The sequence below is a fragment of the Mesocricetus auratus genome, unplaced genomic scaffold, assembly GCF_017639785.1.
Source record: "Mesocricetus auratus isolate SY011 unplaced genomic scaffold, BCM_Maur_2.0 Super-Scaffold_4256, whole genome shotgun sequence".
NCBI classification, from domain to species: domain Eukaryota; kingdom Metazoa; phylum Chordata; class Mammalia; order Rodentia; family Cricetidae; genus Mesocricetus; species Mesocricetus auratus.
In genome coordinates, this window is record NW_024429182.1 from 96,701,039 (window position 1) to 96,726,632 (window position 25,594).

General features: G+C 44.0%; 1 long non-coding RNA gene across 1 annotated transcript; it reads right to left on the bottom strand.

Annotated features, from left to right (window-relative positions):
- Positions 1 to 11,668: 11,668 nt before the first annotated feature.
- Positions 11,669 to 25,362, bottom strand: LOC106021460. The gene is made up of 4 exons (XR_001196723.3): positions 25,310 to 25,362; positions 17,812 to 18,250; positions 14,651 to 14,913; positions 11,669 to 12,300 (listed from the first exon to the last, which is right to left on the bottom strand). It is a non-coding gene; the product is annotated as an uncharacterized LOC106021460 (long non-coding RNA).
- Positions 25,363 to 25,594: the final 232 nt, after the last annotated feature.

The following is a 25,594-nucleotide window of genomic DNA, read 5'->3' on the forward strand; positions in this document are numbered from 1 at the left end:
GCTGTATCTGGGCTATATGAGACCCTCTCTTAAAAACAAACCAACCAGGACAGCCTCCAAAACAATGCAGAGAAACCCTGTCTCGCAAAAACAAACAAATAAACAAAAAAGAAACAAACAACAACAAAAAACAAAACCAAAAAAAAAAAAAACCCCAACCAACCTACAATGAAAAGGATGTTTTGCCAACATATTAGACTGGGTGCATGCACTTGGGAATGAGGGATGGAAATTAAGGGGAATAAATAAATCAATTAATCCATGTCCTCTTCTGAAAATGAGAATTTAGGGAAGAGGAAGAAGGAAGGGTTAATATAATATCTGTAGTAATTGGTAGGTAAGTTGCCTTGGTTGTGATGTTTTATCACCGCAGTAGAAAAATAACAAGGACAAGCAGGAACATTGCATTTTCCTACCTCTCTCCCATCACCTATTCACGGTCTTTCATGTGAACCACTAACCTTTTCTTAGTTAGATTTCTACGAGAAATGAAAATAATGCAGTCAGGTCATTAAAATAAATGGCCTTTGTGAGAGGTCACCCAGAGAATGTGGTCATGATTGTGTATTTCCATGTCCATTTAAACTTGGATGGAACATTCTAGTCTATTGCTTTTGGGTAGGGCGTATTTTGCTTTAGAGACAGGGTACTACATAGCTCAAGCAGTTAATTATCTGAGCATGACCCTGAACTCCTGATCCTCCTGCCTCAGCATCTCTAGGAGCATGCACCGCAGCACTTCACTAGTTCTTTTTGTAACGATTAGGTTTTCTAAGTTCAAAATGATGGAGACAGGAATGGAGAGCACGCAGAAATTTCAGGAAGAAGCCGCTGAGACTGCTAGGCGGGTAAAGGTGCTTGCTGAACAAGCCTGGCCACCCGCGTTCAACCCCAAGAGCCCACAGAGAGGTGAAAACTATTCCACTGGTCCCGTTTTCTGTGTTTTGAGACAGCAACTATATATGAAGTCCTGACTAGCCTGAATCTCACTACATACACCAGGGTGGCCTCAAACTTGTACCTATTCTCCTAACTCTTAAATAGTGGGTTTACAGACACGTGGCACTATACTTATTTCTATTTATTATTATTTTGAGACAGGATGTCATACAGACCAACCAGCCTGTCCTTGACCTTGCTGTGTAGCTGAGGGTGACCTTGAACTCTAATCCTCCTGCCTCCACTTTCTAAGTGCTAAGATAAAAAGCATGTGTGACTACCCCATTTTCAGTTTTAATTAGTTTTTATGTCGGTATAAATGAAATTTTAAATGTTTTTTATTTGTTATTTTTTTAAAATTTTATGTCTATCGGTATTTTGCCTGCATGTGTACACTATGTGAATGCAGTACTGGTAGAAGCCAGAAGGGGGCATCAGATTCCCTGGGACAGGAGTTACAGGGAACTGTGAGACCACCAGGTCTTCTGGAAGAGCAGCGGAGCCATCTCTCCGGATCCTAATTTTAAATGTTTAAAGAAAAGAAGTAATTCACTGAATTTTCACATTGCACATTGTTCATGAACTTGCCAATAGCATCCAGAACCTTCATTCAAAATGGTCATTTTTGGTGGCGCACGCCTTTAATCCCAGCACTCGGGAGGCAGAGGCAGGCGGATCTCTGTGAGTTCGAGGCCAGCCTGGTCTACAGACGGAGTTCCAGGACAGGCTGTAAAGCAACACAGAGAAACCTTGTCTTAAAAAAAACCAAAAACCAGAAACAAAACCAAAACCAAAACCAAAAAAAGCTCCCTAGTCTAGGTTTTATCATAGGCTCACCTCTTCTCAATCTGTCACCTTCTCCTGTGCCATTTTGAAGATGCCGTAAGGTGGGTGTTGGGCGGGCCAAGTTAGACAGGGCTCCTCTGTGTTGTCTTGGAAGTTAGGAGGAGAGGGTTGGACAGTCGGCTGGAGTGAAGTACCGACAGGCATCGGGAATACAGGCAACACTTTCCATTTTCTGCTTCCTTGCTTTTTCTTCATCAGCTGGTTCTGAGACACCTGATTTTTCCTTCTCCCGAGTCACAAATCTCTGTAATTAATACACCGAGTCACAGGTCGCACACTTAGTATCTGCTGCACTCCTACTCGGCTGGCAGGCTCTGCTACGCGTAAGTCCTGGATGGCTGTAGAGGAGGGTGGACTGCTGACGGAGCGCGTCCACCCACGTGAAGGCCAATGCCTGCTCTGCTCTCCAAGCTGTGCCCTCAGGCAGGCGCTGCCTTGCTAGGGTTCTGCTTTCCTGTTTTTGAGACAAAGTCTCATTTGTCTCAGACTGGCCTCAAACTTTCTATGTAGCCCAGGCTAGTCTTGAGCTTCGGATCCTTCCACCCCTGCCTCCCGATCGCTAGGATCACCAGCCTCATTTTCGTAGTCTTCTCGACAGTCTGTGGTCCCCAGGGGCTGTGTTTTCTCAGAGGAGAGCACTTTTAAGTTGCTTCTCCTGTTCGCTCACGGCACGTGCACGTAGCAGCTGTGTGAGGGCAATGCCGGGAAGCTGCTTGAGAGAGAAGTTTGAGACAACGCTGAAGGATGAGAAGCCGGTTTTCTGGATAGAAAAACTGGGCAGGGGCCAGATCTGGAAAATATTCTCATTGCTCTACCTAGACCTCCCCCCACACACACCATTTCCGTGTTAGGTACATCACTCTTCTGGGGGCTGCTTCAGAACGTGGACTCTGGACTCTGAGTGGAGGAGGCGCTGAGGAATTGACATTCCCTGAGCTGGCCTCAGCCAGTGACGATGAGAGTGGGGGGAACAACTCCCCGTCGACTCTGTACATTATGTACCCTTTCATAACTCGTGTAGGGTGAAGCTGCCTTCTGTGGCAGTTCTTAGCTAACTTCTCCATGTCACCTCCCCTTCTCTCCTGCAGGTGGCCCCTGTGTCTCTCAAATAAACTTTCTGTGAGCCAGGCGCGGTGCAGGCCTGTAATCTCAGCACAGAGAAGCCGAGGCAGGACGATGGTGAATTCAAGGCCAGTTTGGGCTACATAGTGAGTTTGAGGTTAGTTTGGACAATATAGTGGGATTCTTTTTTCAAAACTGAAATCAACGGCCTGCACTTGAACCTCTACAAAGACAGTCGCTTGCCAGAGCCGGGATTGAGGGCAAAATGAATATATGGATGAGAGCAATTTCTGGAAGGGCTTACGATTCATCTTGAGAATTTAGATTTGATTTTAGGAGACAATTTACATGCTGGGTGAAATGTGGCAGATACATATTCTTAAGAACATATTATTTTCACATTCAAGTTATTAATTCCTAGGTTTCTATAAGCCTTGCACTACCATTGAGTTCTGGCTAATAAAATCTTGCCTTAAGATAAAGCCTCCTTATTTCCCAACTGCTAAAGGAGGAAAAAAAAGAGAAGAAATTCTAGGGAGAGAAGTGTTATTAAGGTGTAAGACAGATAAAATGCAGAACTCCAAAACCAGTCCCAGGGTCTTGTGTGAAAAAGATGAAGGGACAATAGTTTGGAGATTGTAGCTGGCGTGGAGGATTTTTTATGTGTACCCATTCTGTTCAATATTTTATCTCCCTTAAAAAAAGTGGCTTTGTAAGACTATCTGAAAGTCCTGGAAAATATTAGGTCTTCAAAAATTTAACATTATTTCCTGTGGTAAGACATTTTGAATCTCAAAATGTGGTGTAGTAATTGGTTGTCAGGGGAATGCGTGGGACTCTGCCTGATGTCTGCAACCCCATAACATGTCTAAATAATCGAGGTGCTTTTGTTCTGCAGAAGACCCTGAACACTGTACATGATTCTTCTCATTTATTCCCAAGCAAAGAAATGAAGGCAGGGTCCTGGCAGACCACATGCGGAGCTAAGAGGTTTCAGAGCTTTAGATTTGAAACGTGGCAAATGCATCATGTTCATTTTGACCAGGCTTAGGAACCCATAACAGTTCTTCAGACAGGTTTATTTCTCCCTTTGTGGACACACAGAAACTGAGAATAGTCTTTACTCTGTAGATTCCCACTAGCCAATCTTAGGAAATGATGCAGTTAAAAATCCCAGACATGGCACATACCTGTGATCCCACTATTTGGTAGCCTTAGGCAACCTGGGCTACAGAGAAACATTCTGTCTCAAGAACAAAAAAGAGGGATCCCCAGTTGGCATAGGGTGGCCAGCTCAGCTGGGACTCTTTCTGCCAGAGGCATCTAGAGCTTCCATGATCAGTTTTGCCCTGTATGCAGGCTACTCAAGAAGACAAATTATAGTCAGAAGTCTGTTTGGTGCCTGTCCCATTGAGGGCTGGACAGCCAGCCGATACACTTCTCAAACGGTTGATAATTGTTACCTCTCCAACGGTTGATAATTGTCTGGACACTGATGGTGCGATTCTTCATGCAAAACCAACCACCTTCTTCTGATGGACATTCTTCAGACACTTTCAATACACTGGACCAATCCCTGTAAATGCTAACTGAAAAATCAGTAACAAAATAAAAGCAGTTTTTCTAGAGGGGAGTCATAGCTTTTATCTGACTCACAATGGATTTGTTCCCTAAACAGACTGAGGAACCATTGCTGTAAATAAAGCCATTTCCTGCCTGCCTGGTTCCTGCTTCTGTGAATGGCTTTTCTATCTTCCCGCTGAGCTTCAGGATGCGCTGTGCTACAGCATGAGCTCCTCTGAGGCACTCTGTTCCCCTTATCCAAAGGTTAGGAGAACAGAGGGTCCTCCAGTGTAACCACGGAAGGTTTGAGAGCAGCCAGAGGAGCGGCTGACATAAGGCAGCTGAGAGAAAGACTCTGGTTGAAGGGACTTAGACGCACATTGCAATTTTTACGTTGTAGGGCTTGGGTGTTGAGTTGGTAAAAGCGCTTCCCACATAAATCTGGAGATCCGAGTTTGAGTCCCAGACCCATGTAAAGGTACAAGGAGAGAACCAACTCCAAAAAGTGGTCATCTTCCTCCACAGGCGCATCATTCGATGATAACAAATAAAACTGAAAAATAAGAATTTTGTATCAGTTTTTTTTGAGACAGGTTTTCTCTGTGTAGCAGCGCTGGAACTTAATATATTGACCAGGCTGACCTCAAACTCACAGAGATCCACCTGTCTTTGCCTCCCTAGTGCTGGGATTAAAGGCGTGCACCACCACACCTGGCTACATCAGGTATTTTTCAAGTTATAAACATTCCTTTAGACATTGGCTTGTGAGCTGATGCATTTAATCGGGGCAAGCAGGAAAGCGTGTGTGGAACGCATCAGCCCAAACAGGAGAACTTCTGAGATGGATTGGCATAAAATGATTGACAGGAGTGTATTTATGGGGATTGGCACTATAGTGTTTACCATGAGTGCCCACAAATGCCTTTGGCAGTTCACTTCTCCAGTCTTCTGAAGCTTGGAGACAGCGATGGCCTACAGCCAATTAGAATGACAAATCTTTAAGGTTGTAAAACCAGGATACAGGAAGCAGCATGGACCTAAATCTGCAGTTTCCTCAGCTGCCCCCACTTGCCACCAGGCTCTTCGTGTACAGCACAATGAAGAGAACCCCTGGAAAGCAAAGCCTAAGGCGGCATGGGGACCCACTTGAGAACTGGGCTTTCTGGAAATAACAGGATTTTGGATGGGCAAAGGCCAGGTGGTGGTTCTTTAGGAATCCAGGTGGGTAAATTCCATAATATATCTCAGGACAGAAGGCCTATTAGAGTGGTTTCTAGAGCTCTGAGGTAGCAGCTAGATGATCATGGGGCTCTCAGGCAGGAGCAGATGACAGTCTACAAAGATGGCTTTGTCTATATGACAAAGTCAACACAGGAGGAATTCATTGCCTTATACCCAATTACCAAAGGAAGCTGTTCCCAGGCAACGGATTACTGGCTTCATCCATTTAAAGAAGGACCTGAGATGCTGCCACACGTATATCCCGAAAAAGCTTGCTGTATCTTGCTCAAGCAACTGTGTATCCAGTGAGAAAAATACCTAAGCTTTCGGGGAACTGTCAGACAATGGTTCTGAGCTGGTCTCATTTATTGGTGGCACAAAATGACCTGTTGGTCAGAATGTGGGTTTATGGAAGTCATGTGATATATGGAGTTTTGCCCTTACTCCCTCTGCACAGTGGATCCAGTTATTTTCTTATGTTCTACACGTATAAAGTAGATATGCTTACTAATTGGCTGAACTCCTTTATTGGCTACGCAGTTCGTTGTTTATTGTCTTCTTTGACTCAACACTATGGTATCTATAGCTCATGACAGAAATGGTCAGGAGAAGAGATTTGTAGATGGGCCTATTAGAACAGACAGTGTATAGAGAAAATCACGTCCCACCAAAATGCCCAGCAGTCATCTATGACAAATACACTCAAAAACCAGATAGACAGGATGACTTGGCATGTACATATCATCTGGCTTCTTTCTCCAGTTACACCAGTGCTTACTCACTGGGGCAGATACAAAGTGGCAGGGTGGAAGATGTGTACACTGTGCTACAGCTAAACATGTATAGCCCTTCACCAAAGTTAGTGTGGCCGCCAGCTCTGGAAGCTGCCACTCTGTCCCCAGTATGGCACTGTTCCCTAGTGGGACTAGCCAAAGGAATCTGGTGGTAAATTGGCACAGGTCCTTTGGTGGAGACAGAAATACAGTTGTGGGGATAGATGCACTTCCAGGTTTTTCTTTTCCACTCCTGGCAAAATCATTGTCCAGAGAGTCACAAGGACAGTCATCTTTCCTACAATGTTACTTCCACATGTGACTCACAACCAGCAAGCTCATTTGATAGTGAAAGGAGGCTTATGCTGTAAAATTTCATGGGTCCTAGGGTATGTTACCATGCGGACAGCACTGGCTTGTTAGTGCTATGGAATGGTGTGCTGAAGGTATACATGTGTCCATAACTCTCCCACACTTACACACAACTAAAACAAGCAAGACAAAGATCTCTGAGGGCGGGGCATGGTGGTGCACGCCTTTAATCCCAGCACTTGGGGGCAGAGGCATGTGAATCTCTGTGAATTTGAAGCCAGCTTGTTCTACACAGCAAGCTCCAGGACATCAACACACTACCTAGTGAGACCTTGTCTTAACAAAACAAAACAATTATAATAAAATCTTTTAAAAAGAAATCTTCATTCAACTAAAGATGACACAGTGACTAAAATGATACCGTTAACTATAAAGGACATGGAATTTAGACGTGACAATCACCTTTTGTAGCTATGTAGCTAACTGTACACAGGTAGTTTCCCATTCCTGGACCTTCACTTTTCTGGGGCTCTTCACGTCTAAAGATGACCTCTGGGTAGACAGATAGCTAGGGTCTGCTGGAGATTGTGGGTCTCAAATGATACAGTTATTTCTCCCCGTGACAACTACTGTCAGTCACTATGCACATCTCAGACATGAGCTTATTGACAAGAGAATGTGAAATTTCAGGCTGAACAAGAGAGAAGTCCATGCTGAAGCCTCCAGCACAGACTGGATGAAGGAATGTGGTTCCTTATTCACAGGTGACCAGCCAGGCAGACTTAGGCATGGTTGATGACACCTCATGATCAGTCTATGGGCTGTGCAGAAAAAAATGGAAAATGTACTCCAGCTATTAAAAAAAAGGCAATAGGAAGCAAATGAAAAAATTTAGACTGAACTTGAAAGCTCGGAGGAAAAAAGAAACAACACAAATAACCCAAAGCCGAATAAATGATTCAGTCATTTCCTGGGATTGGCTCTGGCTGTGTGTGTTGGGCGTACTGAGACAGAATTAGCAGAGCTTCGAGAGAATTCCATCAAATCACCCGCTCATGCTTCAATGCCTCCCATTATTACTTGAAAGGAGCTTTTCAGTCTCACCCTCCAGGAAAGTGAGGCATGGTTCATCGAGACTCTTGTACTAAGCTTCATTACAGTGAGAAGGGAAATGTACCCTGTGCGTGATTTACCTTGCATCTATTTTTCAACAAATAGCTACTCACCCACCATAATTTGGTGGCCAGGCTAAGGCTTCGCCATCAGTCTTCTGTAGGGGTTCTACTGAAGAATGTGGTTTCGCTCCGAAGGAACTTGAGGTACTGATTCCCGACCAGGAGGCATTTTGGGATGTCAGGCAAACAAATGACCAGACAAAGGGAGATACAATATTAACTTCCAAGAAGCAAAGCCAACAAACAGATGAAAAAACTGTTGGTAATTTCCACTGCCTCTCCGGTGAGCCTGGGTCTGTGTTGGAGATGGGATGGCAGAGCCATCAGGAAGTAGAGGGCGGGGTGTTTCCTACCAAAGCCCCCAGGGCAGGGCACACTGAGCCAGCAGTGAGTTGTTGGAGAGTAGTCGGTTTCTAAAAGGCGGGGCTGGGCGGTGGACTAGAGAGAAGAGCTCAGAATGGCAGCTCCGGTTGAGAGACACAGGCCAAGCCAGGCGTGGTGCTGCACACCTGTAAGCCCAGCACTGAAGACCTGGAGGCGAGAGCATCAGGACTTCAGGGTCACCCTTGGCCTCATATCAAGTTCAAAACCACACCGGGCTACACGATGAGATTCTTGGAGAACAAAACAAGACACAGACCATTTCCAGTCCAGCAGAGCTCTGGATTTCCACTGCACTTACAGGACAGCAAGATCTGCACACCAGTCAAAATGAGCCATGGAAACGGCTAGTATATCCAGGGACATACCAAAGGGTCATGGGAGTCAAGAGACCTGCTTCCAGGCAGAAGAGTGTGGCTACTAGAGTTTTCTGGGCAAGAATCTAGGCATATAAACTGAACAGGAGGCCAGGGTGATGTGCAGAGGTCTGGGTACCAAGCACCTCTATGAGATGCTCTAGGAGAAAGCAAGTGCAAGCTGGACAGACTGAAGAGTGTGGTCAGAAATCGGGGTGGATGGGAGCAGGAGTGGGCCAATGGCTCAGTGGTAACAGGCACTTGCCATATAGGCCCAGGGACCTGCCACTGAATCCATAAAAGCCAGACTCAGTAGTGCAGGCACCTGCGAACCTAGCATGCCTATGGGACACGGGAGGCAGACATAGGAGAATCTCCAGACTCTTCAGGACCAGGATCCTGACGTATGCAGTGGCAGGGAGACCCTGTCTCAAACAACGTGGAAAGATGAGAACTGGCAGCCGAAGCTGTCTGGTTCTTTCCACAGTCTTTTTCTGAAATTTCTCTGGAAAATAGAAGCACTGTAGACACAGGAAACAAAAATTCAAAGGATGATTCCAGAGAGAGCTTTTCCAAGGAACTTTTGCAATCTTTGAAAATTCACATCACGCCTTAGAGGGAACAGACTGATCAGGTAAACAGGAAAGGAGAGGAAAGATGCCTCCCATTCCAGCCTGTGGATCAAATGATTCCCACCAGACACCAAAAAGAAGCAAGGTCTCACCAGGCGGCAGAACATCCATTAACATATGAATAGAACTCAAAGTAATATCTGTCAGCACAAGTTTATTGATTCCCTGAGCTAGAGACTTGAGAATGAGCTCTGAAATCTCGCTCCCATCCCCAGGCAGAGGCAAAGGTCTCTCTCGCCTCACACAGGGCTGCACCAGGGTATCCAGGCCGCACACGGATGGGGGCTGGGAGGCGGAACACAAGAGTCGGCAGTGGGCACAGGTACCCATCAGGCTGGACAGTTGAGGCTTCCAATGACCCCCAGGGATGGGGATGGGGAGCCCCTCTGCCTGCTTTATTGATTATAATGCGGTGCTGGAAAGGTCTGAGAGGTCCATATTCTGAACCTTTTATTCTCTTCCCAGGCTCAAGAGAGCATGCTGCATAGACAGTTCTGCCACCTGGCCTCCTGGTCCTGCTGCGTAGACCCTCTTCTGAATATTCACTGTCCGTTGTTCTTTAATGTAGAACAGATGTAAAAGAAAAGGAGGGACCTCAGAGCTTCCTAAATTTGTTACAGAAATGTCAGCATGTGAGAAGTAGAGTCCCTCCTTGGTTCATAGTGTTTTGTTTCGTTTGCTTGCACAGAAGGCTGTAGCTCTCCTAGTTTACACATACTTTATGTGTATAAGAGTTTTGCCTATATGCATGTATATGTACCATGTACCTGCCTGGTGTCCAGAGGGGTCAGAAGAGGGTGTCAGATCCCCTGGACTGGAGTTACAGATGCTGTGAGCCATCTGTTGGTGCTGGGAGCCAAACCCAGGTCCTTTGCTCTTAATCGCTGAGTCATCTCTCCAGCTCTACATAAATTTACTTTTTGGTGGTGAACCTAAGATCTTGGGCTTGGGACTGGAGAGATGATTCAGCAGTTAAAAGCACTTGCTGCTCTTTTAGAGGACCTAGATTTGGTTCCCAGCAACCACATGGTGGCTCATAACCATCTGCAACCCCAGTTCCAGGGGATCCAATACTTCTTGTGACCTTCTCAGGAACTGCACACACATGGCACACACGCATACACACAGGCAAAATGCTCATACATGTGAAAGAAACATAAACATCCTACCAGCAGCTCCCTCCCCAGCCTCAGACTCTCCTAACTGAGCTTCGTGAGTAAATGGCCTATTTGGCGACTTTCCGACTAAGACATGTTCTGTGTATAAGTCCTTCAGTGTGATTAGTGACTTTGTACATGTTCAGTGATAGCACTGAATACAGCATTGTAGGCCTGAGTGCTGTACAAGGATGCCCCTCCCATGTCTTTGGAGAGTTCTGTAAGCTATGCCAATTCCTAGCTAGCGTCTTCCTCCCACTTATATGAAATGGATAGACATAACGCTGACGCTTCACATGACAGCATTTCCATGGCTTTTCCTGATGCCCAGAATGCCCATGGGAGGTCCAAACAATCATCCTAGACCAGAGTATCTTGACCTTGGTGAAGTTTGAGACTAGATAATCTTTTTTTAAAGATTTAATTATTTATTTATTATGTACACATACAGGGTTCTGCCTGCATGTATTCAGGCAGGTCAGAGAGGGCACCAGACCTCACTACAGATGGCTGTGAGCCACCATGTGGTTGCTGGGACTTGAACTCAGGACCCCTGGAAGAGCAACCAGTGCCCTTAACCACTGAGCCATCTCTCCAGCCCTGAGACCAGATAATCTTTTATGGGGGCTGTCTTGTGACCTTAGAATACTTGGCAGCATGCTTGGTCTGTATACTCTAGATACCGTACACCATGCCTCCTCAAGTTATGACAGCCAAAGACATCTTTAGATATTGCCAAAACAATATCCTCTTATGGGCAAAATTACCCCTGGTTGGCAACCACTGTCTTAGACAACCCATACACCTTCCCCACTGGGATGTGTAATTGACCATTAAGTTTTGTTGAATTAACTGTAAGCTCCATTTCCTCTGTCTCTGGGCTCCTAAGGAAATGCACAGGGAAGAGTACCCTTAAGGTAGGAATGAATCCAGGAAGTCATACCAGAAGTTGAGGGTGCAGTGGTAAATGTCAACCACTGGGTGGCGACTGTACATCACCAACTCTTGGCAGAGCCAACCCTTTTCCCAGGAGCAGACAGATATAACTCTGTCCGGACCAAAAACGATAGATTGGGCCTCACCTACTTAGAGTATTGACTGTGTGCCAAGCACTGCAGATGGCATTTCACCTATAATAATAAGCAGACATCCTTTACTGGATATTTGTATACAATGCTCTATACCAGACCGTTAGTTCTATGTAATACGTGGTTATTACCTTTAATTCTAACAATAATCCTAAACACAGAATTAGAAATTATTCATCATTTTATTTTATAGATAAACAAATGAAGTACAGAGGAATTAAGAAACTTGAGAGCTGGAATGTAGCTCAGTGGCAAATTACTTGCCTCGCATGTATAAAACATGGGTTCAGTCCCCAGCACAGCAATAAACAAAATAAGCAAACAATAAGTAGACAAATATTAAAAATGACCTAATTATTACAAAAATACTCAAGAAAGTCAAATAACCATTGATCATCTACTATATGCCAGCCTTGTAGATGTGAGATACTCTGTTTGAGTCAGTGTTACAGGAAAGAATCTAAGAATGTGAACGTTATAGTCCACGCTTGCACAGCTTGCCCGGTCCATGTCCAAACTCAAGGGATAGGTATTAGCTTCCAGCGCCTTCCACTACACCATCCTGGAACACACAGAAAGGAACCTGAATTCACCTCTCCTTTTGACATTGTCTCCCTGACAATCTGCTCTGGGACAGGGCCCCGTGTGCACTGGCTGTGTGGCAGAAGCTGGTTGCTCTGGGCATCTGAAGGTGAACGTCTCTTCAGATCAGACCTTGCTTTCACAGAGCCCGCAGTAAAGTCATGGTGCATCTGTGCTGAGTGTGGGAAGGCAAGAGAAATGGAGCAGTGAGTCCTGGAAGAAAATAATAGTAGTGAGTCAGATGTAAGTAACAAACCCCCCACAGAGACAGACGCAGCTGCCATTCTCACAGGTTTCAAGTGTGCTTTATTACTAGCTTGGACTCTGGACTGGATTGCCTGGATTTGAACTCTCTGTCCACTGTGTATTGGTGTGTCACTGGGCAATTGACCCACCCTTTAAGGCTATCATGAGGATTAAATGAGTTAGCCAATCTAAACACTTAGAGCCACGGTATATGGTGCTACCTATGATTTGCAAATTATACCATTTTACATATTTACATTTGACTTTCTCCACTTTACTGGTAAATCTTCTCCAAATCATTAAAAATGTCTTTGTAAATACAGACCGTGTGAGCATTGATGTCTGATAAAATGGAGGGGAGATAAATCTCCCCGCAGTGGCTTTGTGGTCACCCTGGGGAGAAAAGGTGGGAGGACTTTGTCTGTGTTTCCTCTATACAGCTTTTTATTGCTGTTCTGGGAACATTACCACCAACACCAACAAAGAACAAATCAAACTAAAAATAGAATAAAGAGCCCAGCAGCAGATCAACATGGTATTTATGACAGACTCCACTCCACTTTGTTGGCTATTTAAGAAAAATGGGTTGATGAGATAACTGTGTTGGAAAAAGAAACCTTAACCCTTTTACACAGTCATCAAAAATTAATTTAGAGTGGGTTATAGACTTCAATATAGAGCCAAAACAAGGCAGTCAAGTTTCTTGGAGAACACAGATGGGAAAATATACTAAAAAGGACATGGTAAATTGAATTTCATTAACATTAAGAACTTCTGTAAATGGGCAGTGGTGGCAAAAGCCCTTAACCCCAACACTGGGGAGGCAGAGGCAGATGGAGCCCTTAGTTTGAGGTCAACTTGATCTACACAATGAGTTCCAGGACAGCCAGGGCTACAAAGAGAAACACTGTCTCAAAAACAAAAACAAAAGCTAACAAACAAAAACTTCTGTGTAGTTGGAATTTTTTTTGAGCCACCAACCAGCTCCCAAATAAAGACATGGAGACTTATTAATTATGAATACTTGGCCTTGACTTTGGCTTGTCACATTAGCTCTTTTAACTTAATTGAAGCCATTTCTATTCATCTATGTTTTGCCTCAGGGCTTTTTACCTCTCTTTCATTCTGTATGTCCTACTTTTCTGCTGCCTGCATGTCTGTGTGTCTGGCCCCTGGCATCTCCCTGGCATCTCTTTTCTTTCTTCCCCATTCCTCCTCCTACTTACTCTCCCTGCCTGGAAATCCCACCTATACCTCCTCCCTTGCTATTGGCTGTTCAGCTTTTTATTAGACCAATCAGGAGCCTTAGGCAGGTAAGGTAAAACAGCAACACTTCTTTATATAATTAAACAAATATTCCACAACATAAACAAATGCAACACATCTTTGCATAGTTAAATACGTATCCCACAACAAACAAATGTAACACATCTTTGCAAAAACAAATACTCTGCCACATTTCTCCCTTTTTGTCTAAATAAAAAGGTTTCAGCTTTAACATTCAGAGACTGTGTACAACAAGAACAATTATCAAATAAGAATTATACTTACACTATGGAGTCCATATGCATTTGGCAAATTCAGAGAAAACCCTCCATTATCTATCCTATCTTGGTGAGTCCAAAGTTGTGTACCTGATTTACTTTCTTTCGTAACTTGTATTACCAACCCAAAATTATCTTTTTTAGGCCTCAAAACATTTTTTAGATAAACAAGTCAAGCTTTTATGTTTCTCAACCTTAGAAACTTTACATTTTTTATTTAAGTTTCTTTTCTGAATTTGGTAACAAGGAAAACTCTAACTATCTCATCTTCAACTCCATCAGAGACCCAAGAAGGATATAATATCACTTGAATAAAAAGGAAGTGCAAAGCATGAACTTTCCAAAACCATGGAAATGACAAATATATCTGGCTGCCTGGGCAACCACCCAAGTTTCCCCTGAAATGTTGAGGCATCCGTCTTCTGCCTACAGACCTAGAATATCTGACAGGACTTTTCTGTGAAGCAGGAATTTTGAAGAACTGTCCCACTTTGCTTGGCAAAGCTCAACAGTTGATGGGGGGTGTCCTACTGCATGCTTGACCTTGGCTTAGGCTTGTCACACTAAGTTTTGCCTCAGGGTTTTTTACATTTCATTCTGTATGTCCTACTTTCCTACAAAAATAACCTTAAATTTATATCAATATATCAATGTATCAATATACACCAGTGTAACATATTTAAGATGAATAGTTGTCTTTCTTATTCTATATTCCTATATCCCCACTAAATGATGACAAACATCTATAACCCACCAAATGACCATAGCCCTACCTCTTGGGTATGTGGGCATTGGGCTCTCTAGACTGTTTCCTCTTGTCTGGGGCTGATGGCACCTCCAGAGGGCCCTGAGAAAATTGAGATAATGGTCAAGTGCTAAGAAAACTAGCTATAACATTTGTTGTTCATTCTCTGTGTAATGGGAAAATCTAGGCTTATCTGAAGTCCGGGCTGAAGTTGTCTGTGAGGCTGAATGCAGAACTCTGAGAGGATGGATGACTTGGGCCACAGTTTTCATTGGTTCTGGTCCCCTTGCTCTGAAAACACATAAACTTTTAAAGCTGGTATGTAACATACATATCTGCATTGGTACAAGTATGGACTGTTTATTGTACACAAACCAGGCAAAGATGAATTTTTTGTTTTATATTCGAACAGGTAAAAGACATCTGTCAACTTTATATAAGTTTGGACTGTATAACCAAACCTTTATCCATGCCATATGAAAGGAGGTAATGTCATGATAAGTCACGAGGACTCTGTAACCAACAAGATTTATCATGTCTCATCCAGTCTCAGAGCTGTTCCCATGTCAAGAAATCAGCATATATGTAACCCGTCTTACAGTTTTTCTAGATTTATTTCTTTATGTTGGTAGCCAAGATTTCCAGGGAGTCTCCCCCAATCATATATGGTCTCTATTAATTTTGAAGGAATCCACAGTCTTTCATTTCCTGTGGAAACAAAAGCATAGCCTCTCCTCCAACACAATACATTTCTGAATTCCATTTTAAAGTTAAGACATCCCTGAAGTATCTAGGCTGGTTTAATTCAGCAGTTCCTTTTATAATTCCATGTCTTTCAGTTGCTGCCATTTGTTCATCAGCATTTAAAAAATTCAAAGTTAACAAAACATCATACAGAATCCAGATTCCCTGCGTATTTCCAATCTTTACATGGCTTATTCTTTTTATATTACTTCATTCTTTTAAAAAAGACTTTATTTTATTATTTTTAAACTACTTTTCCTATGAATGTCTACACCCATTTTCTTTTCTTTCTTAAGCACCTATGTACACTGTAACCTGTTTAGAGGAGTTTTTGTTCTGGGCCTGTTTTACTGTGCACCTTAAACTGCTAAGCGGCAGCTAGGAACTTCTGCCATGAGGCTCTGGCGGTTGACTTTGCCTGCTCCTTGTGTCCACAAGAGCTGAGCCTTAAGCCTGCCAGTCTGGTCGGGAGCTTCGGGAGCTGCGTTTACCTGAGAGTGGTATTTGACCACCCCAGTTCTGGGAAGTGGCATCTGCACTATGGCAGGCATTTTTACTTAGCATGCTGGCTGTTCAAGTGCTCTGCTGTACAGCAGTGCCTCATGAAGAAGCGGAATGCCCCCGAAACCAGATTTCTCAGGCTCTGTGTAGCAATTCAGGCCCATGTTGGGTGCCCTTTGTAGCTGAAATTTTCTTTGGGCCACCAACCAGCTCCCAAATAAAGACATGGAGACTATTAATTATGAATACTTGGCCTTGACTTGGGCTTGTCACACTAGCTCTTTTAACTTAATTGAACCCATTTCTATTCATCTATGTTTTGCCTCAGGGCTTTTTAACCTCTCTTTCATTCTGTATGTCCTACTTTTCTGCTGCCTGCATGTCTGTGTGTCTGGCCCCTGGCATCTCTTTTCTTTCTTCCCCAAGCCTAAATTCCTCCTCCTCCTTACTCTCCCTGCCTAGAAGTCCCACCTATACCTCCTCCCTTTCTGTTGGCCATTTAGCTTTTTATTAGACCAATCAGGTGCCTTAGTCAGGCAAGGTAAAACAGAAACACATCTTTACATAGTTAAACAAATACACCACAACACTTCTGTACATCAAAAGACACCATTAACAGAACAAAAGAGAGGCTATAAATAGGAGTAAATATTGATATATATATATATGTTTTTGACAATGAAATCACCTTAGACTACTTAAATATATAAAGTACATCAATATTCATATACATGCAGTATATTAATAAACCTTATATATTAAGCTGTCTACCAGCTTTCCATCACTATAACAAATACGTGAGGTAATTAACTTATAAAGTCAAAGGGTTTGGCTGTATATACAGGCAAGAGTAGAGCATGAGGGGGAGAGAGAAAGGTTTATTTCAGTTCATGGTTTCAGAGATTTCAGCCCATGGTTGATTGCTTGGCTAGTGGCTCTGGGCCCATGACAGCACATCATGATGGGAGTGTGTGGCAGAAAAAACTGCTCACACGCTGTAACGTGTTGTCTTCCCTGCCAACTGCTTGGGCCCTGCTGAGCTGTCTGAACCCCCACATAACACACAGGACACTATTAATTATGAAACTGTTGGTCATTTGCTATTGTTTCTCATTGGCTAGCTCTGACTTAATTATTGACCATAATCACCAATATATATTTTTATAAGGACTTATCTTTCCGAGAATGCAGACTTGCGTCCCCTGTTCCTGGGAATCACATGGTGAAGGTTCCCTTCACTACATTTCCCAGAATCCTTCTAGACACCTATCTTGCTTCCCTATTGGCCAACAGTGCTTTATTTAACAACCAATAAGAGAGGCAGGTTTACAGAATGACATCTCCTATGACACCTCATGGCCAGGAAACAAAAATGGAAAAGGAAGGCTCAGGTCCCATTATTCCCTTTGAGGGCATGCTTCCAGTGACTTAAAGTCCTCCCATTAAGTCCCATTTCTTAGAGGTCTACTACCTTCAATGATAGTACCTAGAGACAAGGCCTTTGGGGGTATACTTAAAATGCCAAGTACAGCAGAAATATTATCAGTAGGAATAGTGAACAACTAATGTATATGAAAAAACAGACAAAACTCAAAGACTTAGTGCTAAGGAAAGTTGCTGTACTCTAGCCAAGCACCAAAGGAGGGAAAATCTGTGACTTTATCACCCATATGCTAGCAAATGCTGAGTGGGATTGTCGATCCTACCCTCATCTGCAGCGAGGCACCGAACTCCCTGCTGGAGGAACAGCAGGGAAGGCGGAGCAGTGAGCTGGGACTCTCTCCTGCTGAGCGTTAATAAGATTCCCTCACCCTGCAGTTAGTGCAGAGACCATGTAGGGAGCCCGGGCTTCCGTTTCCCAAACTCAGTCATGGGAAGCCCCCTCCCTTTTTGCACAGATGGTACGTGGGGGTTGGAGGCTAGGTTGAGAACTTGTCCTCTTACCTACACTTGGCAATGATGACATGGAACCTGTAGCCCCTTATGCTTCTGGAACAGGTTGAGAGTCTCAGCGTGCAAACACCCAAGATTTCTAGGTTTAAATCAACTACTTGCTGTACTACGATGTGCTTGCCTGGTCAGATTTTTACTCATAAACACCTCCAGTTTGGGTGGCATGAACACTAGAATTTGTGTCTCAGCCATGGCGACTGTGACATCCTCGATTCTCCCTTCCTTGGCTTGCAGATGCCCATTTCTTGCTGGATCCTCCATTACAGGTAACTCTGTGCTCCAATGAGGGGCAGAGAGAGAACACATTCTTGATGTTCTTCCGTGTCCAGTGAGGCCTGAATCCTGGAACTCTGACGGGGCAGTGCAGGAATACAGACACATGTACCGGAGAGCTGGGGTCCTGTGGGCGTCTGGACCATGAAGGAGCTACCTGAAACCACAACTTGAAATCTTAGTGTGTTTATTAAACATAGCGCAGGAAGTAGATTATCTAGTCTGGGAAGGAGGTTTAGATAAGCAGTCTCAGGCTGTAAATATCCAGGAAGAGGAAGTTGCAGTAGCTAGTTTTTGTACACACTGATAACATCACTATCACTGGAACCCCCAAGGAAAGATTTGGCATCCTTCTTTAGCCTGGTCATTGAGGGGAAACAGTCTTGTCCTACCCATGTCAGAACTCCACTCCCTCAGGATTTCTTCATCTCCGTACAATGCTCTCTCTGTCTCTCTGTCTCTCTCTGTCTCTCTGTCTCTCTCTGTCTCTCTCTGTCTCTCTGTCTCTCTCTGTCTCTCTGTCTCTCTCTGTCTCTCTCTGTCTCTCTGTCTCTCTCTGTCTCTCTGTCTCTCTCTGTCTCTCTCTGTCTCTCTCTCTCTGTCTCTCTCTCTCTCTCTCTCTCCTCTCTCTCTCTCTCTCTCTCTCTCTCTCTCTGTCTCTCTGTCTCTCTGTCTCTCTCTCTGTCTCTGTCTCTCTGTCTCTGTCTCTCTCTCTCTCTTCTCTCTCTCTCTCTCTCTGTCTCTCTCTCTCTCTCTCCTCTCTCTCTCTGCCACTGTCTCTCTCTGAGACAGGGTCTCCTTGTGTAATCCACGCTGACTTCAAGGTTGGCATCCTATGGAGTGAGGGATAGCAGAATGTGCCACCATAGCTGTTTCTTCTTCTGAGAGCATCCTTCTCAGCAGACCGCAGCCCCTCCCTCATAACTTCATCTAACCCTAATTACTCCCCTAAGGCTCCAATTTCAAATGCTCTCTCACTGGGCATTAAGGAAGTTAAGAGATAAACTTAAGGGGAATCAAGCATTTAGCTACAGAATAAACTGAGAACCAGGAAAAGCCCAAATTGAACATTAAAAAGACAACTTCTATAGGGGCTTGGGAGATGGCTCAGTGAGTAGCGTCTGCTCCACAAGCATGAGGATCTGAGTTCAGATTCCCAGAACCCACATAAAAAGTCAGGTGTGGGAGCAGGGGCCTATAATCCCAGTTTGGGGGAGGCAAAGTCAGGCTCTCAAGGACTAGCTGGCCAGTCAATCTGCTGAATTAGTGAAACCTAGGTTCAAAAAGTAAGATGGGGAGTGGCTGAGAAAAACACCTGACATTGACCTCTGGTCTTCTCCTCATGAGCATGTATGGACATGCATACCCACATAACACACACACACACACACACACACACACACACACACACACACACACACACATTCTCTCTCTCTCTCTCTCTGTCTGTCTCTCTCTTTCTCTCTCTCTCTCCTACACACACTGTCTCACACACACACTCTCTCTCACAGACTCTCTTACACACACCACACACACACACTCTCTTTCTCACACACACACAAACTTATTAACACCAGCAGCAAGATTACATCAATTTTAGAATTATCTGGCAAGGAATAAAAAATGAAATTATGTTATTTGCAGGAAAATGGATAGATTATAAATGAGGGAAAATGCAAGCAAATAAAAGCAAACTGTCCTTTCTCTATGTTTGTTTTGCTTTGTGTTTTGAGGCAAGGTCTCTCTTTGTAGCCCAGGCTATCTTAGAGCTCACTAAGTCATTTAGACCTTGAGCCCTCGGTGATACTCTTCCCTCAGTGTCTCTAGTGTTGGGATTATAGGTCTGAGCCACCATGAATAGCTCTTCCTACTCTTGAGTTTTCTAAACTGTATCTGATAATTGCAGACAAATTTGATCTCAAATGCATAATGTGGGGGTCATGGTCAGCAGACAAATTGTCTTCATGTGATAAGAAGGAAAACCAGTTCAGTGTGACTTAGGCAGGCAGGTGCTGGTTCAAACTTCTCCTCCTCCTCTTCTTCTTTTTCTCTGTGTAGCTCTGGCTGTCCTGGAGCTCTCTCTGTAGACCAGGCTGGCCTGGAACTCACAGAGATCTGCCTGCCTCTGCTTCCAAAGTTCTGAGATTAAAGGGTATGCCACCAACACCCTAACTGGTTCAAACTTCCAGAGTCTGGCACGAGGCCAGTTCATTTTAGACATACTTAAGTCAAGTACAATTTAGGAAAAAAGGTTTCCTGGTAACAATTATCTCAATCCTAAGTGCACAGTAAGGCCTGACTGCATTGAAACTCCTTTGCAGAGTACACATTGACCTCTACCATGAAGATGGGTTTTATAGCTGGGTGGTGGTGGTGGTGGTGGTGGTGATGATGACGCATACTTTTAGCCCAGCACTTGGGAAGCAGAGTTCGAAGCCAGCCTGGTCCATAAAGGGAGTTTCCAGGATAGGCTCCAAAGCTACAGAGAAACCCTGTCTCCAGGGCGGGGCGCGGGGGCGCAGGGGCGCTCTAGGATCTGGTGTGATTCCTGACCAGAGGTCAGCAGACTGGGAAGTACATGTGACATCTCCCCTAAGGATGGGTTCTATTGACTGAGAAACAAAGTTAAAGCTAAAGATCTAGTGAAGAAGAGCCTGGGATAGCCATTCTGGGGGATTTGGGTGAGGTATTGAGGAGCGACCCTTCGTGATTAATGTTCCTGGCTTTCCCAGGGCTTGTCTGTGAGTTGCTAAAATGATGATACCAGCAGATTGTGATGGTATGTATAGACATATACAATGTCCAGAAAAGACATCAAAAAAGCTATGTGAAGGTGTCAATGGACTCAAAACACCGTAAACAGGACTGGAGACGTAGTTCATTTGGTAGAGTGCTTGCCTAGCATGCAGGAAATTCTGGCTTCAGTGCCATACTGACTGATTATGGCAACTGCATGCCTGTAATTCTAGGACTCAGGAGATAGAAACAGAAGGGTCAAGAGCTTGTCATCCTTGGATATGAGGAATTTGCCTGTCTTCATTTTGGAGGCAAGAGTCATTATGCTGAACTGTTAAATGTTTCTATTTACCATGAGAGATGAGCTGCTGTTTCCTGAACTTCCCTAACCCATGACCTCGACTTATGTTGACCCTCTCTGAACCCTCCCTAATCACATGGTGGCCCCATGCTGATTTTTGGAGATATTTCCTGCATTTTCTTATTGCTCTGTTGTCTCTCTGTAAACCTCCTTTGCAACTACTTATGATTTTACTCCTTAAAAGGGGCCTGAGAAATGGGTTCAGGGCTGCTCTCTTTAACCCAATTTAGGAGGCAGTTGCTGGCCAGTTCTTGGGACCCCCAATAAAAATCAAGCTTGCTTCAAATTTGGCTCAAATTGTGGTAGTGGTCTTATTGTCATGGTGGGATTTGTGCTTTTTTTCCTCTTTGGGGACCCACCACCAGGCTCCCAAATAAATACATGGGGACTTGTTCTTACTTATGAATGCCTTGCCTTAGCATGACTTGTTTCCAGCCAGCTTTTCTTAACTTAAATTATCCCACCTACTTTTTACCTCTGGGCTTTAACCTTTGTCTATTCTATATATCTTTCTTTACTTCTTACTCCATAGTTAGCTGTGTGGCTGAGTAACTTGTTCTTGATATCCTCCTCTCCTCTCCATTCTTCCCTTCTCCTCTTATTTATTCTCTCTGCCTGCCAGCCCTGCCTATCCCTCTCTCCTGCCTAGGTATTGGCTGTTCAGCTCTTTATTAGGCCAATCAGGTGTTCAGACAGACAAAGTAACACAGAGTTAAACAAATGCAACATAAAATAATACAACACATCTTTGCACCATTAAACAAATATTCCACAGCATAAATGAAAGTAACACATCTTCAATTTATATGCCACATCAGGGATTAGCAGGTATGTAGCAAGTCTGAGGCCTGTCTGGCCGCCCTGTCCTACCCGAATTTTTAAAAAGCACTGTAACAAATAGAGATAAATAGCTAAAAATTTTTCAAGTAATTATAGGAGTAAGAAAAAGAAAACGAGGATCAAGATACAGAAAACAAGAAACAAAATGGTAGATTTAAGCCCTAACATGCTAATAGCTATATGAGATGGAAGAGATTTAGGACAGCAGTTAAGATGCATAAATAGCCAGGGTAGGCCATAAAGTGTGACTCAACTGTGTGCTCTCTGCAAGAAATTCACTTCAAATTTAGTTCTTTAGGTGAGTTAAAAATAAATGGATGGAAAACTGCATGTATTTATATATACACATAATTTTAATATATATATGAATAATTCTTAAAAAGTAAACAGGCTAGAGAGACAGCTCAGTGGTTACGAGTACTCGTTCTTGCAGAGGATCTGGGTTCAACTTCTAACACCCACTTAGCATCTCATAACCATCCATAACAGAGAACAACAAACTGTGAGTGCCCATCTTCAAATAATACATCTACAACCCAACACTCACACCTAAAGTTCAGAGAGTGTCTCAGAAAGGAGTGGGGGTGGAAAAGACTGTAAGGGTCAGAGGGCCAGAAGTCTGCTCACGACTGTCTTCTAGATCTGACAGGTTAGCTACATCCACGGAATCTCAACAATATGCCTAAACAAGACCTGAACAATGACAACACCAGTCAATGTGACAAAGTGGATGGGCAAATCTTACAAGTTCCACCCCTAGATGAAGAGCTACAGGCAGTTAAACACTGCTGAGAGACAGAGAAATAGTCTTTCCCAGGGATAAGCCCCCTAAATGATTATATATTTCTTAGTAATCAGCGCTGTAAAACACATACATACAAGTAACACTGATGAACTCAGCTAGAAAATTGTGTGTGTGTGTATCAATTGGGGGACATAGGAGAGGTTGTAGAAAGGAGAAGGAAGGGGTAAATGCTGTAATTATATTCATTTAAAAATGAAAAAGAAAGACAGGCAGTAGTAGCACATGTGTCTTTAATTCCAGCACTTAGGAGGCAGAGGCAGATGCGTTTGAGGCTAGCCTGGTATTCAGAGTGAGTTCCAGGACAGCCAGGACTGTTTCAAAGAGAAACCTTGTCTTGAAAAGCACAGAGAGAGAGAGAGAGAGAGAGAGAGAGAGAGAGAGAGAGAGAGAGAGAGAGAGAGAGAGGGAGGGAGGGAGGGAGGGAGGGAGGGAGGGAGGGAGGGAGGGAGGGAGAGGGAGAGGGAGAGGGAGAGAGAAAGAGAATGTAAGAAGGAGAATGGCCAAAAGTAGCCTTCAAAGGCAAACTAGTTGTGATGGTACTGAAAACTTGACTCGAGAAGACATAGAAAAGAAGTTTCTGGTGGGGCTGGGAAAGAGCGTCTTAACTGTGATAATTGAGATGCGTGTTTCAGGGGTGGAAAGGTGGCTCAGCCACTAAGTGCATGTTCTGCTTTGCAGAGGACCCTCTACTTTGGTTCCCAGCGCCCATGTCAGGAGGCTTACAATCACCTATAATTCCAGCTCCATGGTATCTGATATCTTCTCGTCTTTGCAGGCTTTGCAGTCATGTGTGCAACCCCTCCACAGACACACACATAATTTAACAAATGTGCAAAAATGTAAGCTTTATCCTAAATGGGAAAACTCTGGAAGCATTCCTCTGAGGTCAAGGAAGGTGCACAGGAATGCTCTTGCCCACTGCTTCTAGTTAACATATTGGAGACTCTAGCCACAGCAGCATAACAAAGAAAACAAATATTAGGGTCAAAATATTGATAAAGAAAATTCGAAAATTCCATTGTCTGAGAATAGCAAGTGCCAAAAAGTGGTGCTGCCGAGTCACTACAAATGGCACAGTGTTTGTAGACATAAGAGTAGCAAAGACGGTTGTCTCTTCACAGCGCCTTTGATCCAGGCACTCGGGAAGAAGAGCAGGCATATCGCAAGGCCAGCCTGGTCTACAGAGAGAGTTCCAGGACAGTCAGAGCTGCTACACAGAGAAACCTTGTCTCAAAAAGAAAAGAAAAAAAAAACAGACATGGAGAAATTCACAAACAAAATGAGAAACACAGGCACAGTGACCTGGCTCCTTCCATCTCCACTGCGGTCAGCCCCAGAGAGCTTGACCATCCCTGACCGTGGTTCACCGGCCATGCACACACCAGTGGCCTGCGGAACCAGCCAGGCTCCCTGGTCTCTAGGAGAGGTCTTCCTGAATTGTTTCTTCCGTTGGACTCTGGCCGGTTTGGAGAACCATGCAGGCATCTGGCATGTAGGGCTTGTTCTCTGGGACTCCTCAAAGGCCAGTCAATGATAAGCTTACTCATCAGTCTAAATTTTTTTCTTAAATAAAATGAATTTTTTAATGCAAAAAAAGGAACCAGTAGACGTGTTTGAGAATTTCAAGCCCTCAGGACTTTATAGATCTATGCGGAAGTCTTCAAGACTTCTGCTTCAGAAACTAGAAAGAGGCCAGTTCTTTGAAAACAGATCTGCAAACTTAATGTGATTCAAATATGTATCTCAACAGAGTTAGCACAGAACTAAGATGACTTTAAAGATATATGTAAGATGTCTTTAAAACACACATGGAAAGCGAAGTCCAGACACACTGGCACATGCCGGTAATCTCAGCCTTTGGGAGGCTAAGACAGAAAGATGGCTGTGAATCTAAGCCTAATCCGGGCTACACAGTGACTTCCAGGATATCTTGGGCTACAGAGGGAGACCCTGTCAGAAAAACAAACAAACAAACAGCAGCAAAGCAAACAATAGAGTGAAGGGCCACGACTCACTGGGGTAACTCAGCAGCTGGTTGAAAGGGAAGTTGAACTTGAGAAAGACCAAAAGAGGAGAGACCCACAGGTTCACAAAGAGTTCATCTCCAGGTTCTGCAAAGAACTTCCCCTCTCAGCTGACCAATCAACTTCCTTGGGATAGAAACCAGCCCAACATTTCCCTTTATATTGTGGACAAACTGATTTCAATCCAAAAAATGAAGTTGGGGGCAGGAAATGAAGAGGTCAGAACATATATCTGTTAAGAGAAGCTTTTTCCTTGCTAGCCGCTTTGGTTTATCCCCCGCCAGTCGCCTGGGCTCTGCCGCGCCAGCCTGTTTCGAGATCCGCATGAGTCCCAAATAAACACACAGGAGGCTATATTCATTATGAAGCTGTTGGCCTTGCTTGTCTCTTACTGGCTAGCTCTGCTTTAAGTAATTACCCCATAATTGTTAATCTAAGTATGTCTCTTACCGGAGAATAGTTCTGGGCTCCTACCCCCATGGCGGTTACATGTTGACTCTCCTGTGTTTCTCCTACCCAGAATCCTCCTGGATTCCTAGCCCCACCTATCTAGATTCCTATTGGCCAGACAGTGCTTTATTAGCATAAGACTTCCCCAACATATATCCTTCATCCACAATGCAGAGGGTGCAGAGAGACCTCATATGAGCCCAATATGTGGCTTCTGTCTTCTGTTTGGGGGTCAGGCTTGCTGCCTTTCTTTCTAACAAAGACTTCTGTGGGTGTAGGAGAGAG